The sequence below is a fragment of the Mustela putorius genome, unplaced genomic scaffold (assembly GCF_011764305.1).
Source record: "Mustela putorius furo isolate JIRA1106 unplaced genomic scaffold, ASM1176430v1.1 tig00003834_pilon_pilon_pilon, whole genome shotgun sequence".
Classification (NCBI taxonomy): Eukaryota; Metazoa; Chordata; class Mammalia; order Carnivora; family Mustelidae; genus Mustela; species Mustela putorius.
The window spans coordinates 127394374-127413786 of NW_025421987.1; the positions used below are offsets into that span (position 1 = coordinate 127394374).

Sequence of the window (19413 nt, forward strand, 5' to 3'; positions counted from 1 at the left end):
CCGACAGATCCAGGAGGAAACCCAATCTTGCTCCAACCTCCACACTTTCTGTCCTTGAACTGAAGGCCTGAGATCTTCAGTTGCTGAGTCAGAGCAGCAAAGAGGCAGTCAGCAAACCCACTGCCGAGTCCACAGCCCTGGTGCTGTCAGCTTCTGCTCTTTCTCTAGCCTTGGGTTAGCTTTCCCTTTTCTCTCTGTTGGATCCAGCAGGATTTATCTAGTAACACCTGCTTTTTATTTAAGCTTCTCTCTTGCTTGTCTCCCTAAGCATCTTAACGTAATGGGGATTTAAAAAGCCAGCAAGACGGCAAACGAAGCACTCTATGGGCACATGGTGACGATTCAAAGAGATGATACACATTCCAGGTTACCAGCTCTGTGCCTGCATCAGGTAGGCCATCAGGACACTCTCCCTTCAGCCCTTTCCTTCTCTTGGATGTGCTCTGGAGACACTCATTACCGCACGAGGCCAGACTTCTCTGGTTCCCTGTCCTCTTGCTTCAGGAGCCTGCAGCCCTCTGCCCATCTCATCTACATGCTAATGCAATTTCTGAGCATGATCTATCCTAAGCGTTGCTACAAATCCTGGGAGATTTATTACGTTCCTTAGTTCTATAGATCAGGGATGATTTTTTAGAAATTCTTGCTTTTGCTGAACAATTTAATATGCCATTGTCTAGGCAACAGAATTTGCCTCAATTAGATTTTCAGGCTAATGTGGGGAAGAACTTTCCCCCTTCCTCTCCAGCAGTATTAGGAAAGGCCATAAGTCCTGCTCAAAAACATAATTTGCTGCTGCCTTGCGAGGAACTTAAAACCTGACTTTCTGTGGCAGCCATGCTGTATCCTTCCCTCTGCTCCAGGACTGGTGTCTTGTTGAAGTGGCTGAGGCTGCCCATGGGAAGACCCCACTGCCCTAGTGGGGGGTTAGGCACTGGCCACGCAGAGCCCTCTCCCCCACCAGAGGACATTGATCTTGGAGGATGAATCACCGTCCACCCCTGGGGTCTGGTCCTTAGCTGTGTAAGCTCAGAAATTCAATCTTTGAAGGCCAAAGGTTATTGGATGCTTGAATCAACATTGTCAATGAAGGACCCGAGATGAGAACAGACCAGAAAGAAAATTTATTAATTTCAAGCAGACGGGACATTCACATCAGTAGGACAAGCACATTCTGTCCCTGGGGGCATCACTCTTCCGGAAGCCAAGTTATCTGATGGTGGCTTAGTGAACATGAAACCTGAGTGTGAACTTCTTGTGATATCAGCCACTTCTGGGCAGAGGGTGGAAGGCCCTGCCAGTGGGCCACCTCTGCTCCTACTTGTTCAGACTTCTGTGATTCATCAGCCTTCATTGAGGGACCCATTCTTCCACAAAAGGTTGATTCTTCTGTGGGCCTGGGGCTTGTCCTGGGACTTCTACCCTTCTGCTCACTTCATCATGAGCTGATTCCTGGCTTACTCTCAAGACATCCTTAATGTCTTCCTTTCCACACTTGTGGCTCTGTTAGTCACCATGCAGGTAGAATCTTGGTTTTGACTGGACTTGAGAGTGGGCAGGAAGCGGGGGTCAAAGTTGACTCAGGCGGTAATCTGGGTGACAGGCTGGTGGGTGGCATGATCTGGATCCACATAATGATAGTCACTGTTTGTAAGAGTGCTGGGCTACAGGCAAGAGAATCATTAGCTCATTGAATCTTCCAAAGTACCTACAATGAACGTACGTGTATATTTCCCAATTGGCTGAATGGCAACTTTGATAAATTTACATGGTTTGTCTCATAATTTAGTTTTAATTCACCAGTTTTCATTTTGTGCGCATAACAACATTTACACAGAGACTTCACGGTGTCCTTCCTTCCACTTCCTCTGTTGCTCCTGGGGCCTAAGGGTAGAGAGAAGGGAAGCGGAGAGAAAGAAATATAATATATTCTTTAATAAGGAGAATTTTTATGAGCATATTCTTTACTCATGTTTTCTTATTCATAAGGATAACATATTTATAAGTCTTTATAATAAAGAACACAGTCCTAGGAATGCATTCTCTTTATGCTCCCACCCTGACAAGCCTGCCTCTCTTCTGTCCCCTTTCTCCCTGTCAACCTCCTCCACCATTCTGTCCTGGTACCTCGGTCTCCAGCTGTGGCAGCAGAGAGCTGGGGAATATTGAACAATAGTTCAACTATTGTTGTTGAACTATAAACTCCTGTTATAGAACAACTATTGTTGTTAAACTATAAACTCTTGTTATAGAACCAAGATGAACTGATCAATGAAAACAGAATACTTCAAAGGATCTAACGACAGAGCGGATTGCTCATTTGATGATGGGCTGGGTCTCAGTGTTTTGGTTGACCGGGTCATTTGGCTTGGCTTTTGGTTTAACTCTCCAGTTGAAGTGACAAGGAGGCATTTCCCAAATGAGCAAGCAGAGGCTGGAGAAGCAATAACAAATGTTAGATCCACAATTTAAAAAGGATTGTCTGGGGGCATCTGGGTGACTCAGTCAGTTAAGTGTCTGACTCCTGATTTTGGCTCAGGTCATGATCTCAGGATCATGAGATGGAGCCCTGCATTAGGCTCTGAGCTCAGTGTGGGGTCTGCTTAGATTCTCTCTCTCTCTGCCCCTCCTCTCTCTCTAAAATTACATAAATCTTAAAAAAAAAAAAAAAAAGGCTTGTCTGAAGGTGATTTGGTGTCTTCGTGCCATTCAGCAGGACAAGAGCACAGAAGAGAGGACAGAATAAAACCCCAGATGGTTTCCCTGTATCTCTAAAGAGCTGTATTGGGAGGGAATTGATTTTCAAGTGTCAAAAAAGCAAATGCTTAAAAAGGCTAGGAAAAGTGAGGAAACAATTGGCAAGATAAAGGAATTAGAAAAATCTAATTTACTCTAAACAAACAAAAAAACCCAAAACAGTGCAAAGTGTGATGCTACCTGGTCCCATCACTTGGTGCTAATGACAGGGAGGCAGTAGGGACAGGTGGGGAATTGTGGTGAACCCAAGAGGGAGCTTCCATCAGTGTTACAGATCCTTTAATTTTTCCAGAAGAGCTTGAAATCCTGATTTTTATATCAGATCTCCGAAGTTGTAAGTGTAACTTTGAATTACTGTACAACACCTTGCAGTCTGAGCAAATCTGGAGGCTGGGTTTGGTCTGTAAATTTGCAGCCATGAAGGGGAGCCATCACCAAACCTGGAAGCTGAGTCAAAACCATGGATTCCATGTGGCCATGGGTAGTGGGCTGGCAGAAAGGGCTACTTAAGATGGCAGAAGTTCCCACCACAAAACCTGACTTGGACAGGAGAACAAAGGCCCAAGCAGGAATCTGAAACCCTCCTGCCCCAGGCTCCCATGGACCAATGGGACCCTGACAAGCAGGAATCTGAGCCCCTGCCCTGGGCTCCAGTAGACCAATGGGACCCCCACGAGCAGGCGAAATATCCAAATAAGGGAAACTTGCCAAAAGACCCCTTTACTCCCCTTGAGGCCCCTTAAAAGCCCCCTCCTCCCTGCCTTGGGCGTGACTTCTGCCACTCTGCTTTCCAGAATCGCGGAACCTCGCCCGAGGGTGCCCACCTCCTCCTGGCACAACTTTTCTGGCTCCCCTTCTTCTGAGCCCTGAAACTTCTCCAGAGAGTGTTTTTAATAAATCTTGCCTTGCACCCACTTTGCCTGGTGTTGTGTTTATCTCGCCAGAAAAAACCTTACAGTGGGCATCTGTAAATTCTGATTATGATGAAGAAGTCAAGAAATGATCTCAGTGCTTCCAAGAACAACATTTTACCACCAAAGGATATCCGTTTCAAATATATCGCCTGGTACCTGTCGTGAAGCATTTAAAGAGCCGACTTTGAAGATAGAAATATGGTGCTGAATCCCAGCCCCCCCCCCATATAGCAGACATGCAACCTTGAGCAAATCAATTAACCTCTTGGTGCTTTATTTCCTATCTGAATTCCTGTGAGGCTTCAATGTAGTAAGACAATTAAAATCTAGATAAGTGGCAGATAGGAGGCTGTCAAGAAATGGTACTTGCTAAAATAGCCAGAGTGACGATTATCGCTGATAATCATGATAATTGTCAGTACATGTATTTATAAACCCCCAAGAAAGCTCTAATGGAAGTTGGCTGCTCAAAGTTCTTTTCATGGGTGATTTTTCCATGAGGTTGGCAAGGCACTTGGATGTTTCTTTCTCATTTCATTTACGTAGGAAGTCACAAAGCTTAGCACCTTTTTGTGATTCTATCAGAAAAGCATTCGGGCAACTCAAATAATCCAATCAAACACAAACGCATGTGAATTTCTGACACATGACTTACAAATCACAAGGCATCTCCAAATACTTCTCTCTGCTGGCCATTAAGGGAGGCTGTGTATTGGGAGGATTCACACAGAATTCAGGTCCTTTCTCATGCACAGGCTCCTTCATTCTGTTTTCCACACCTTCTGCATTGCCTGCACTGCCCATCTCTTACTGTGCTTTTCAGCTCAGCCCAGGCTGAAATCACTGCACTTCATGAGCCAAGTGGTAGTCCCCTCCATACTTCCTCCAGGACCTGCACAAGCGCGCTTGTGAACACACACACACACACACACACACACACACACACACACCTTTCCCCAACACTCAGTTCCAGATCTTAAGCTTTAACCCTCTATGGGAGTGGGAGAGAGTATATGTGGGAAACAGGGACCATTATGTTGTGAATGAGAGAGAAAGGCGCTCAAGGCAATTCCAAGTTGCCCCAGGTCATGCTAACAGAGAAATCTGACCTGCCTCACAGTATAACCAGCACCCAGAAATGTGAGACTTGGGCTTCCAGGACATTTGATGGCAAATGTCCAGGACTCTTAACATCATCTCCGACTCACTCCCCACTGCTACCTGCACCAGCTTCTGACTTTCAGGTTTGGTGTCCTGATTCTAGCCCCAGTTCAGACCTGATGTGACAGATGTTACTTCTCCTGATGAGCTTTGGGCCCTCATAGCATATGCTGTGGGGGCCCCAACCTTGAACAGTCCCTTGCACATGGACCCCATGATGTCCAGTTTCCAGCAGTTGCAACTTGCTGCCTAAAGAAGGACTCTCTGGCTACTTAAGCCCATTGAGCTGGCACCAGGCGCAAGTTGTTCTGGGGGTTAAGCCTCACCCCTCAGCAACGTTCAATCAATGACAGATGGGAGTTGGGGTGAATAAATACTCCAACCTCCTCGCCCCCTGCAGGAGAGACAACTCTGAAGGGTGTTCTACCTATGTCCCAGGGGTCCCGGGTGGGACTGAACTCCAAATGCTAACATGGGTAACCGACATGTTAGAGCACCTAGTATCGCTCTCATCCCCTTTTAAACACATTCCCTGCCCTCATACTGATGTTTTCTAGGCTCGCCTCCCAAATAAGCTTGACCCAGGGTCTGCTTCTAGGGTAGCCCAATCTAAGATAGCTTTCTTCCTTATCCTACAGAGTAAGATAAAACTCACTAACCACCTGATTGTGTCAGACATGAGGGTTACTTCACCTTAGCTTCCTGAAATGGGTGCCATTTTTACTCCCACAAGGCAGATAAGAAAATGGAGACCACAGGGCCAGCAAGGGGCAAAGCCAGGATTTGAACTCATATCTTTCTGGCTCCCAAAGTTCTGCTTGCTCCATCCCATCATGCTCACCTGGTTCCTTTCATCCTGGATCTCTTTCCTGCCTAATCAAGCCTTGGCTACAAGGACAGAAGTAGGCATGACTGACCAGTTACTGTGACACTAATTATCACCACAAGTAAAAGAGCAGGAAATTGTAATTCAGGAACTGAGTGTACCAAGACAGCTGGCTTCAGCCCACAGAGGCAGGCAGCATTATTATTTTAAGAATCCTCCTGGGCACAGAAGAGCAGCCTTTGTGTCTGTGGAGGTTGGTACAGGGATGGTGGTGCCCTCCCCATCAACGGGTTGTGTAGGAAGACCCACAGAAAATGGAAAAACCCAGCTTGGACCCTTTCTGGTCTGTTACTCCTTATAAGAAAAAAAGGATGAAAGATCTGAAGACCTGGTTTCTAATTCTCAACTGTCTGTGTAAGTTTTGGCTTCTTGCTTCCCCACACTGGACCTCTCTTCTTGGGTTACATGTATTGGATGTCTGATGGTCCCATTAACTGCTGCAGACCGAGTGAATTTCAAGTGTTGGATGCTTCGTTTGGATGTTTTACCACAAAGTTTGGCCTATGGCTCACCCCGGATCCAACTTTATCTTTGGATAGGTAAATAAGACAATCATCATGTCCCATTTGGGGCTCAAAGGAAACATTTGCCCAAAAATAGATTTCTACTATGTGTTTGTTCCAGCCTGAAATTCTAGAAAAGATGGACATCTGTTCATGCCTGCATTCAAATAACCAACAGTACTTTAGAGCACACCTGTGTTCTAGGTCCTGAGCTTGGCCCCGTGGGTTCAAAAATAGATAACACCAGGCTGTGACCCCAAGGGTCAGGAAATACTGGAAAGCAATGGGCAGGAATGAGTGTGAAGGAAAACCACCTGGATTCTCTCTGCTTCCCCTGAGAAATGGCCTCAGTGAGTTCCCCTCTAGTGGGGAATCAACTATAGCAGCTCTGTCAAGGAAGGTCAACTCCATCTGGACCCAGGGGCAATTGCTTCTAGTGTGGCAGAGGGGAGGAGGTCTCCCAGGAGAACGAGGAAAGGCTTCATAGAGGAGACTGTGTTTGAGTGGAGCCTTGAAAGGGGCGCAGGACCTCAGCAGCTGGAGACAGCAAGAGGATGTTCCAGGCAAAGCAAATGTATGCAAAGTCCCCCAGACATGGTCCAGGGCGCAAATTGTTTCAATTGGATACCACAAAGGTTGTCAGAAAAGAAAAGGATAAGGGGAGGGAAGACTGAAATAGACTACTCGATCATATGAGAAAGCTTCTGAATTCAGACCAAGGAGTGGGAGATTTGGTAAAGAGTTGGTAGATGAGCCCTACCAGTTAGGGTTCTGAGTTATAAGCCACAGGAATCAATTCCAACTAACTTTAGCAAAGAGAAGACTTTATTAGAAGAATACAATAAAGCTCCTAGAATTAAAGGAAAAGCTGATCAACCAGACCTCGAAAAATCCAGGGACCAGGAAATCTTGAAGGAAATAGTGATAAGGAGTCATGAACAGAGGAATAGTCTTTAACAAAGAGTCCTCAAAGCTCAGTGACTTACAACCAGAAACCCTTTGTCTTGTTCGTGGGGCTGAGGGTTGGCTGGGTTGGCTCTATTTCAGCCTACAGGAAAGTTCAGGTGTGCAATACATTGTCTCTTCATTCTCCTTGGACCAGTGGTTACCTGAGGCTTAGCTTTTCATAACAGGGAGTAGAAGAGCAAGTCAAACCACCGAAGAACATTTAAGGTCCCTGCTCCTGTCCAGCAACACTGAGTAATATTTCCTTGGCCAGAGCAAGTCCCATGGAGAAAGAGAAGGAAAAAGAAGGGGAATCTATGATGGGTGTGTAAATGAGTGTGTGTGTATGTGTGTGTGTGTGTGTTGTGTGTGTGTTTTGGGGGGGTGGACAAGATACTATAACTAGTAAATAAGGGCAGTCTGCCAGTAGAATTATAACGCTGGAGGCTCGAAGTTTCTGCTTCCCTCAGAAACTCAGTGAATCCAGCTTTCCCCGCTTCTGGCCACACGTCTCCTTCTGACAATGGATGATGGTTGCAGGACACCCTGGGGATGTTAATGTAACCCTTAACCTCACAGTGTGGGAACCCCTTGGGAGGTTTTTACACATTCTTACTCAGACCCAGATGAGGAAACTGACTCCCCAGGGAGCAGCCTTCATACCCAAGCTCTTGAGTGAAGAACTGAATTCTGTGGCCTCCCAAGACTGACCTCCCAGTACTGACCATTAGGGATCCCAAAAGATGAAGCTACTTATCTCAGAAACTCAGGGAGTGAGAGATAGAGGAGCACTCACCTTCTTGTCACCCCTCAGGCTGGGGAGCAAGCTTCCAGAGGTTGTCCCTGAAACCATGCCCTGCCCCAACGCTTCGAACCTGGGTTTCTAGGACATCTGGCCATGACATCTCAGTAGGTGTTGTGCCTCTGGCTGGTCTCTAGTTCAAAGCTAAAACTTTTCATTCCAACTGGTGATTTTCCTCTCTTGGCCAGGCTGAGGCTCCTGTTTCTATAAGCAGAGCCCTGGTTGCTAGGTGACATCCTGGCTCCCAGTTCTGGAGGCTGCCAAGGCAGAAATGAACTGAAGAGATTTGAAGCTTGCACTTTGAAGCCAGAATATGAAACCTAAAAGAGGATATACGACCCTAACTTAATTGGAGGGTTATATAACCACCAGACATGGTTCTAGTGTCCTCCCCACAACCCTGCCAAGACCAGTGGGATATATTTAAATGTATTTTTCAAAATAGGAAGAAAAGTAGGAAGTTGAACTGATAAATATAGTTGGGCTCTTTTGACTGGGAAAGGAAACTTCTAATTACATCGCTTTTCTAAGCTCCATCAATCAGATCTACACCTTCATTAGCCTCTGAATCATTAGTGGAACTTATTAAAACAATTAGATCTGCAGAGAACTGCAGCCATCAGCATTTCTGACAGCTGCATTGGGGATTTAAACTTTTCATTAAAATTGGATGGAGCCTCTTGCAAATCAATAAGGAATAGATGAGCATTCCAAGTGAAAAATGAGCAAAGAACGTGAATAGATAATTTGCCAAAGAACCATGAGTGGCCAGTAAACAAATGAAAAAATTTCTGAACTCAATAGCAACTGCAAAAATACATTAAAACAGTCATGATAAAGCATTTTTAGTCTATTAAACGACAAGTATTCTTTAAGTGGTACTATATGGGATGATATACAGTAAATGTGTTATTTTGACACACTATTGGTCAAAATGCAGTTAAAGAAGACCTTTCTGGAAAGCAGTTTGGCCACATATTGAAAGCCTTAAACATAGACGCAACTTCCGGCCACGCTCTGCGGTATCCTTATTCATGAAGATGTTCACACATTACTTAGAAAATGGGAGAAATCTGAAAAAATATGTATCTAACAGAGCAAGAAGAAATCATTTAATTACACACAAACATGTTCTCAAGATGGTGAAAGGAAAAAAAGCAAGTTCTAAAGTTGGATACACTTCCTGGGTTCCTTTTTGTAAGATGAAAAGGAAAAATTGTTTATGCTTGAATGCCTAGTAGCTGGGAGTTCCCAAACTTTCTTGATTCATGGAACTCTTGGTGCCTCCGAAATTTTTTTTATGACTTTATTTATTTGTCAGAGAGAGAGCATGTGCGCAAAAGCAGGGGGAGCAGCAGGCAGAGGGAGAAACAGGATCCCTGCTGAGCAAGGAGCCCGATCCCTGGACCCTGAGATCATGAACTGAGCCAAAGGCAGACACTTAAATGACTGAGCCACCCAGGCGCCCCATTGTGCCTCAGGAATTCTTTTATGGAGCCCCTGGACACTGTCCCCCGCCGAATAAAAATCTGACAGTTTGATGAATTCAGTAGTTGGGGTCAAACTGTTGAACAGTAGTAGTTTGTATGATGTGTGACAGACATTGCTAGGTTTCCATCAGAAACTTAAAACACCTGCTGGCAGGCCTGTGAGTTTCCTTCTGTACCCTGAGGGTTCCTCAGCACACACTTCGGGACTGAAGCAGCTCTATAGCCGAAGGCTACCCATGTGGTTAAGTCCTGGAACCCGGGATGCCTGTGTTTGAACATGGGCTCCTCCACTTGCTAATGAGGGGCCCTGTGCAGATCAGCTTTCCTGGGCCTTAGTTTCCTCCTCTGTTAGGCGTAGTAACACAAGTACCTTCCTCTCAGGGTTCTCACGAGCTCTGTGAAATGCTGGGTGCCTGGCTCTTGGCAAGAACTTAGTAAATATCAGCTTCCATGAGCCCTCACAGGGGACGGTAGGTGACTTGGACTTTTTTCTTTTCTTTTTTTTTAAGATTTTATTTATTTACTTGACAGAGAGAGAGAGAGAGAGCAGGAGAGCACAGCAGGGGAAGTGGCAGAGGGAGAAGCAAGGTCCCCGCTGAGCAGGGAGCCCAATGTGGGGCTTGATCCCAGGACCCTGGGATCATGACCTGAGCTGAAGGCAGACACTTAACCTACGGAGCCATCCAGGCCCCCCAGACTTTTTTCTTTATATTGTTTTTGCATTTCCAAAATGTCACACAATGAGCATGTATTACTTTCATAATAAATAAACTTCTTTCTTTATTTTTAAACCAGAGAATGTAGCGTCATCAGCTCCCCCCATCCTGAGCTCTGGGCATGGGCAGGAGAGAAGGCGGGACAGGTCCCACGGTTGCAGGCATTCAAGACATTTCCCCTTCTGCAGACCAGCGGTGCCTTGGTCATTATGCATCAAGAATACTAATGACAGACCTGTGTCCCTGAGACAAATAATACATTCTATGTTAATAATAATTTAAAAAAGAAAAGAATATTCATGAATCATTGAACACTACATCAAAAAATAATGATGTACTATATGTTGGCTAACTGATCATAATAAGAAAACTTGGAAAATAAAAAAATAATGTAGGAAGAGAAAAAAATAAATAAAAATTTTAAAAAAAAGAATGCCCCTTGGGAATCTAATTTACTATAAAATGGTAGATGGCATAGATGTCTCCCCAACCCCAGGTGTCTTGACATTTGCTTCTGCTCCAGCTGTCCCCTGGGAAGTGCCCTCACCCCTTCTTTGCCTGGCTAGTTTCCTCATCCCGATCCAGACTCGTTCTTCCTGCTCAATCCTGGGTGAGCTAGGAGGCCATCCTCTGATGACCTCTACTTTATTGAAGTTTTCCTCTTCTGGGTCCACTTGCTGCCACCTCCCTCCCCTTGCCCCACCACTGCCTGCTACCTTGAGGCAAGAGCTGCATAAGTTTCATCTGCATGGCATTCAGTAGGTGTTTCATAAATGCTTGAATTTGAACATCTCCTTCATGGAAGAGGGGAGGAATTTACATTTGTTATTACCACATTCCTTGGGGACAAGTTTACTCTTAGCATACCCAAATGCTATTAGAGGGTTATGAGTCCTGCTATGGGGTCGGGTATGGAGCGGACTACCCCTGGGGGTATGTATGTGGGTGGGGGGCACCTTGTGGGGTCATTGTGGCAGCCAAGCATTCAGTGTGGGCCTGAAGAAGCACTATTTCTGAGAGTGACCAACTAGCTGGAAGGGGCTGAGTGCGGAGACATGAGGCTTCATGTCCACTCACCAGCTGTGTGCAACACGTTGCCGTCTGCTCACTCAACAAATGGTGATCGGGCACCTACCACAGACATCGCCTGATACCAAGAACTAGAAGATCGACAGGTGGGGTGTGAATCTTGACGGGGAGACACATACACGAGCAACTCTAAGACATCAGGCCATGGCTGCTGGGACAGAGGCATTAACGAAGCTTTGCTGGGGACCATGGCAAGTGACGGGGGTAGAGCGGGGGGCAGCGTCTAGAGGAATGAGGGAACTAGTTTGGTAAGAAAGATAGCAGACAGTCTTCCACGTGGAGTTGGAGAGAAGAAGGGGAAGAGGGAGGCGAGGGGTGCCGGGACCTGAGAAGAGCAGGAACAAAGTTGGGAGTGCGAGGCATGTTGAGGAGGGTCCCAGGGCAGTAACAGTTCAGCTTCTGCGTGGTGTCACCCCATGTCACTCCCTACTCTGGACACCCTGTGTCCAGGAAAGAAAGATGGCCTCAGGCTTACTCAGTGCTCACTGCTTTGCTGAGTCTTGGGTGATGGGCAGGGGCTTCCAAAAGTGGAATCCTGTGAGCTAGATTCCAAAGGGAGGGTAAGGGCAAAGTGTTGACAAATGGGAGACACAGTCCAGAAGGCCCTAATCCAGAAGCACTTCCTGGAGGTCCTGAGACGAGCCTCCAGGGACAGGCTAGCAGGGACACGGGATCTTTACTTCCCATCCCCCTCCCAGTAGAGACAAATAGGAGCCTTTGTCAAGTGTCTCACAGAAAGAAAAATGGCCTTCCCCTACTGCTCCTTGTTCCCTGTCCCACAACAACCGCTCCCAGCAGAGCAGCCTCCAAAAAACTAGTTACATTTAATTATACACAATGAAATCTTCCAAGTTTGTATAGAATGGAGATTAGGGAGATAAAGAATTGGAGTAGCTGCTTGTGTACTTATTAACCTTTAAATTAACTTTTTCATTATTTCAATATATTATTTATTACAAAAAATTAGGAAAATGCCAACACATACACATGAAAAAATTACAACGCTGCATTTCTACCATTTACAGTTTACTGATGTACTGATGTACAGTGTGTACCCTTTGTGGGGGATTAAATTGTTGGTCCCAATTCTCCACTACCCTGGAGTAGTATTAAATATCCACACCTTGTCATGGCATCAGAGCAGGTGGGCTAAACTGCCCTGCCTTTTGATTTCAGATCTTGCTTTGGCCAATGGGGTGCAAGCAGACTGATGCAGTCAGTGCCTTGAGGCTTGCTCATGGGGCAAGGTTTTCCAATTTATACTCTTGCCTTTCACCAAGAGAAGCATGTGCCTTGAGTAAGTGTGGGAGTAAGTGTAAGGAGGAGAGGAAACACATGGCATAGCCCCAGCCTCAGCCCGAAGTCCCACCAAGGCCAACCCACATAATTCCAGATGACTTGAAAATGAAAGAATAAGGAATAAATGCGGGTTATAGCACACCACTGAGATGTTCAGGTTATTTTGTGTGTTATTGTGGCAACTAATGACCCATACACTCAGCAAGACCTTTTTCTATACACAGTTTTTAATCAAAATGAGATCATACTGTATAGTTTTCTAGGCCACTTATTTTTATTCTTATACTTAGATAAATGTTTATTTTTTTAAAAAGATTTTATTTATTTATTTGTCAGAGAGAGAGAGAGAGCACAGGCAGACAGAATGGCAGGCAAAGGCAGAGGGAGAAGCAGGCTCCCTGTTGAGCAAGGAGCAGGATGTGGACTCGATCCCAGGATGGTGGGATCATGACCTTAGACAAAGGCAGCCGCTTAACCAACTGAGCCACCCAGGAGTCCCGGTAAATGTTTATTTTATCTAACATTCAAACCACACCCCAGTTTCTCCAACTGACAAAGAAAATACCCTTTACAGCTGGTATACCCAAACCGGTTTCAAATCAAGGCTCTGACATTGCATCTGGTCATGTACTTAAATCTCTTTTAACCTCTCTCAGTCCACTTTGGGATGACAGTGGCATGTAGAAGATGATTTTGGCTAAAGAACACCATAGGTGATGCCATGTGCTTCAGACAGCTTTGAGAGACCTTAATCCCTGGACGACTCTTTTGCCACACTCTCACATACCAGATAAGTCAAAGTCAAGGCTAAGACCTGACTGATTGCATCAGTAAAGGTAAGAGCCCGTTTAGATTTAGACAGGATGGCTTACCCAGGCAGTGAAAGGAAGTAAGCCGAAGGTGCAAGTTTGCCATGATCCTTGTCCACATAGCAAAAGGAACAACGCTGAAACCACAGGGGCAGGTGACCATGTGGTAGGCGGCAGCCAAGTGAAGAATGAAGTTGAGCGTGGGAACAAGCTGCACCCGTGTTTGGGGGCAAGGGGCAGCAGGGGTGGTCCAGAAGCCCCCATTCCTTAGCAGAACCTGGGAGGCGAGGGGAGAATTGCCCGACAGCCTCCCAGGGGAGATAGGGAGGCCAGTGGGAGATGGCCTCATGGCCGCTCCCTACAAGTCTCGCATCCTGTGTTCTGAGATCACAGGGTGTTCTGCCAAGACCAGATTGGCCGCCGCTCAAGCCTTTGCTTGTGTGGGCACATTCAAGGTCACCATGACTCTCCACAAAGCCATCTTCCTACGCCTTCCTGAATGATCCTAAGTTTGCCTGTTGAGTGAAGGTGATGAAGGTCTGAATCCCCCACTAAAATGCTCTGTGTGATGATCCTAGGCTACTTCATGGATGCTCAGTTGCCTGTCAACCGTTTGCCTGAGGATGGCAGCAGCGAGGAGCAAAGCTTGTCCAATCAATCGTTGTAATAGTGTTGGTTGAAGCAATGATCTGCCCTTCCTTCTGCATCTGTTGGCTGGCATTCTTCTGGGAAGTGAGATTTCCTTCTGCCCTGGGGCTCTCCGGCACCTCGAAATTAAGTTCCTACTGAAAATGGGGGATTGATGCTTGAGTTTTACAATGGCATATTCTAATTTTTATTATTAAAAAAATTCAAAGATACACAAAAGTTGAAAGAATAGTACTGTGACACTCCTCTACTCACCACTCAGTGAAAAACTGTCAACACTTACTGTATTTGCTTTATCTCTCTGTGTATATATTTGATTTTTTATTTTTATTGAAAGTAAATTGCAGACATCATGATACTTCACTCATTATTTCAACAAGCATTTCCTCGGAATAAGCATATTTTGCTCCATAAACGCAAAGTCCTTATAACCCCAAAGAAAATTAACATTAATCTCCCATATTGTATTCATAATATAATATATATAGCCCAACCTTAGACTCAAATTTAAATTTCCCTCATTGTCCCCAAATATCTTTTGTATCTTTTTTTCAAACAAAACAAAACAAGAATCCAATCAAATGTCATCCATTACTTTGACTGTGTCTGTTTACTCTATTTTAGTCTAGATAATCCTCTTCTTTTTCTCTAATGGCATTGGTTTGTTTTAAGAGGCTAGGCCAGTTGTCTCGTATAATGTCTCAAATTCTGGATTAATGTCACTGGCTTCTTTATGGGCCACGTGATTTCCACTTCCATGGATTTCTTTCAGATCCAGATTACATCCAAATGCTTGGTTGGGTCCAACTTAATATCTGTGGCATCTATGAGTAATGTTGCCTCCATCATACTGTGTCTTTTCAGGAGAAAAGGTTGTCACACTGTAAGGGGTGCTGCGTTTAGGTTAGCGATGCCTGTTTAGGTTAGTGGTTGACTGCGTAGGTTAGCGATGACCAGGTTTCACCATTATAAAAGCATGTTTCCCCTTTCTGATTAGTAGGTAACCTCAGGGATAATCTGTTGGCACAGTGGGAATGTATGTTCTCCAACAGCCTTTCATCGGTTGGGCGGCATAGCCAAGAATAATGGTCAGGCCATATGACAAGGAAAGGAGATGTTGTAGGGCGGCATCTACAGGCCAAAGATGTTGGGGACTGCGAGTCCCCACCAGCAACTGCAAGAAGCAAGGAAGGATTGATGCTCTCTATGGGTTTCAGAGGAAGCACGGCCCTGCTGACACCTTCATATCCAACTTTTGGCCTCCAGAGCTCCAGGAAACAGGGTCATCTAGAAGAAAGAACTGCTGTATTGGGAGTCAAAGACCTGGAGTCTAACATTCTTACCAGCAGCTCATCTTGGAGTCTCTGTTTCCTGCTCTATGAAATGGAGCCTACACTTGTCACACCTCCTTCAGAGAAGGGGAGGTAAGGGTAGCTACCTCCCTGTGTGTCACAAAGGGACATTGTTTTCGCAGGAAGTATGTAAACCAATAAAGGCTACATATGAATCAGTAATTATATAGGCAGTTGCAAAATGATACTTTGCTCTTCTCCGTTTATTAACTGACATTTTTTTCTGTAAGGAAGAGCTTTTTCTCATCAACTAGGAATGAACTAAAGTCCCCCCTACCCACACACACACGCAAAAGCAGGGTAAGTATGTTTCTTGTCCTTTTATCAATTTTCAGAACAAGTACTTAGTATATTGGTTCTCGCCAATGAAGGTAATTAAATTTTTTCTCCCCCCCTTTTAAGAATTATTAGACAGACTCACGTGTCTTTGTGTATTTGATGTTTTATAATAAATTGCAGTCATTCTTTTTTTGGTGCTACAGTGGTCTCAAGTTTGGCTAGTGGGAAGCTCTTCAGATGGACCCCCATTACCCATCCTAGTGCCTCCTAGTGCACCTCCTCATGACTCCCATCCCTTCAGTGTTTGTAATTAATCAAGCAATGCACTGCGAGCGAATCCCAGTCTAAACTACAGACCTTGGGCAATAATGACACGTCAGTATGGATTCATCAGTTGTAATAAACCAGAGTGTGGGATGCTGATAGTGGGAGACGCTGGGCATGTCTAAGAGCTTCAGGAAAGACAAGGGAACTCTCTGTACCTTCTGCTCAATTTGTCTGTGACTCTAAAACTGCTTTTAAAAAAGTATTTTTTAAAAAGAAATACATTAATTTTTTATTATTAAATGGCAAGCAATTAATAGTTATAGAGAATGAAAGAATGAACTAGGAAATATTTCACCCCTGCTTCTGTCCTTTTCTCCTTCTTCCATCTCTTTCCCAGCCCCTTCCTGGAAGTAAGTAATCACGAGGAACAGGGGACGATGCTACATGCACCACAGTGTGTTATGTGAGTGTAAAAAAGAACGCATAAGCTCTCTGTGTGCCAATATGGAGTGATAGCAGGACATAGTATTAATGGGGGGGGAATTAAGGTGCAGAACAGTGTATTCAAGATGTTTGCTTCTGCAAAAGAAAGATTGAGAAAAAGAATGTACATTAATTACATATCCATATCTACTTGCTTAGTTTTGTTTTGTTTTTTAAGATTTTATTTATTTATTTGACAGAAAGAGACATGGGGAGAGAGGGAACACAAGTAGGGAGAACAGGAGAGAGAGAGAAGCAGGCTTCCCGCTGAGCAGGGAGCCCGATGCGGGGCTCGATCCTAGGACTCTGAAATCAGGACGTGAACCCAAAGCAGATGCTTAATGACTGAGCCACCCAGGCACCCCTTTACCCACTTAGTTTGACACAAGGAAAACACTGGAAAGATAATCTAGAAGCTAATAAAAGTGGTTGCCTCTTGGAGGTGGGCTGGGAAAAGTGATAGAGGGATGGGAATGGAAATAAGGCTTTTCTGAATATAGCTCTTCATGTCATTTGGGTTGAACTACATCAAAATTTTTGCATATTCACGAAATAAAATTAAATAAGGAAGAAAAAAGCAAATCTTAAAATTGAAAACAAATCAGACTAGGGAACCTAACTGCATAACAAATTAGTAACAGCAATGCCAAAAAAAATGTTTTTCAGACATGTTTGACATGGTTCTCTGGCAGCATGTCCTTTGTGAGATGTATTCCAAGAGCAGAAAGAACTGCAAGAAAATATTCAACTTCACTTCATAGTTTTATTAGGAACAGTGCTGTTTTCATTTGGGGACAATCTCAGGAATGTTGTAAGATAAAGAAAAGAAGTAAATACCAGAAACTATTTATGTATTATGTATTACTAGAGAATAAAGCAATTAAGTAAACATATTCTAATATTACTAGGGACCAAACATTTTTGGGGTAAGAGAAAAGAGATCAAAACACAAAATAAAATAGATTTAATAGGAAATCTGCCTTGTTAAGTTTGAACTGGAGTGAATATGAACCTATGATTTAGGCATGTGTACATAAATATATATATAGTCTATGAAAGTCCTGACAGAGTGACTTGTTTCGGTCTTAAAACCAAAAGACCTGTGTCATGGGAAGTGTCTCAGTTACATATAAACTATGTCTATATTTAAATAGAATAAATAAAAATATAGACCTATCTTAAACATAATATAAAAAATAGATCTACTTATATATGATCATTCTCTGCATTGAAAGGGCCTGGAAACAATAGCACCCCAATAAACAGGGAGCACCCCAAGCACCTAGATCTTCAGTTCTGAAAACCGTTCCCATGCAAATGGACCAGGGCTCCTCTGGGTTAGGGCTGGGACAGGGAACTCTGAGCAGAGTCTGAAACATCTTATTGGTCTAGAGAACAAGCAATTGCTTGGAGACTTCAGGGAACACTGTTTGCTGGGACTGAGGGAAGTCCCAGGACATGGGACTTTTGAGTTTGAAAGCTAGGACAAGTTGGTCATTCAATGAAGTCCTCTCGGAGGGCATTTGGATGATTTCCCTTTTTTTGCCATTATAAATAATGCGACGGTAACAACCCTCTTGCACGTTCGTTTTACATCTGTGGATGTGCATCTTCAAGGTGGATTCCTGGCAGTGGAATTCCTGGGTTAGAAAGTAAATGCATCTGAGCTTTTGTTAGATATTGACAGATTCTCCTCTGTGGAAGCAGAAATCGTGCTGTTTGACCTCTTGTTCTGTGCCCTGGTACTTGGACCTGACCCAGCAGGGACGGAACATCTCACACCGTAGCTAGGAGGAGGCATGCAAATACCCTTGAGGATGACAACAAGTGACTGCAGTTTATTTCCCGGGAGTATAAACGACTGCCCTCAGCTTTTCCCTAGATAACAGTTTAACGGCAGGACAAGGGACAGGGAGGAAAATGTGCTTTGACATCTTTGGGAGAGGACCAAAGTCCAGACTTCCCCTGCACCCTGGTTCTGCCTGGGTTTCTCACACCCTGATACCCAACTCAGACAAGTTATCAGCCTCCAGCCCTACAATTCCAAGTCCATTCTCTTTCAACTCCCAGACCCTCGTCCCTCATTGACACAAGGCATTCTGACCAGGTCTGCCCTTGGCATGAGGACAACACACGTGACCTCCCATCTCCATCCTCACCCTCTCATCTCTAACCGGGTCACCACGCTTCTCCCCTTAGCCTTGCCAATGCCTAGCACAGGACATTTCCATCCATGTACAAAGAAGCCTTCCCAGTGCAGCTGTTTTCAATTGTGTTTGTTTTCCTCCCAGCAGTTATACCACGTACATCCACATAAGCATACCCATATTTAGGAAACCCAAAGCAAATTCTGCAAGGAAATAAAGCAACTGGAATTACAGCTATTTTGCCTCGATCCACATGGAAACATCTCCTCCAGCTCCATGGGGTTCTAGGCCTGGCTACCGCCCTGCTTGGACAGGCTGTGTCTGCATGAGCCTAGGGGCTCTGGATGGAACTCTCTCCCTTCCCTCTTCCCGGGGGAAAGCATGGTGTTACTGTGAATGAGCTAGACTTATTAGCATTTACAGGAATCAATCTCAAAGCAAAAAGTTGAGTGAAAGGACAAGTTGCAAAAAAAGGGAATAGAGTGTGATAGTATCTTTTGAAGACCCAGGTAACTAAGTCTACGTCATTCATGGAGACAGGCGCACTGGAACAGTATGCAGGGGGCACGTCTGGGGGAGCCAGCTGGTCTCCGCTGGCTACCTCTGTGATCGGAGCCTGCCCCGTGCAGGGGGAAATATCTTAATACTGTGTTCCCCTCCAACAAAGGTGAAGTGTGCAACAAACACGGAGAGGTACACAGTGTTTAGTATGGTGGGGACTCACACATGGCAGGCAGGGAGGGAAAGGATTCACGGGGAAGAAGATTTGGCTTTGCTTATAACTTACTTTTTCTTTCTCTTTTCTGTTTTTAAGGATATGAGAAAAATATATCCAGATATTAGCAAGTATGTGTCTGGATGCTTGT

At 44.7% G+C, this 19413-nt stretch overlaps 1 long non-coding RNA gene across 1 annotated transcript; it reads right to left on the reverse strand.

Annotated features, from left to right (window-relative positions):
* Window positions 1-1105: 1105 nt before the first annotated feature.
* Window positions 1106-8166, reverse strand: LOC123394357. Its single transcript, XR_006609033.1, has 2 exons — window positions 7963-8166; window positions 1106-1884 (listed from the first exon to the last, which is right to left on the reverse strand). It is a non-coding gene; the product is annotated as an uncharacterized LOC123394357 (long non-coding RNA).
* Between the last annotated feature and the right edge of the window lie 11247 nt (window positions 8167-19413).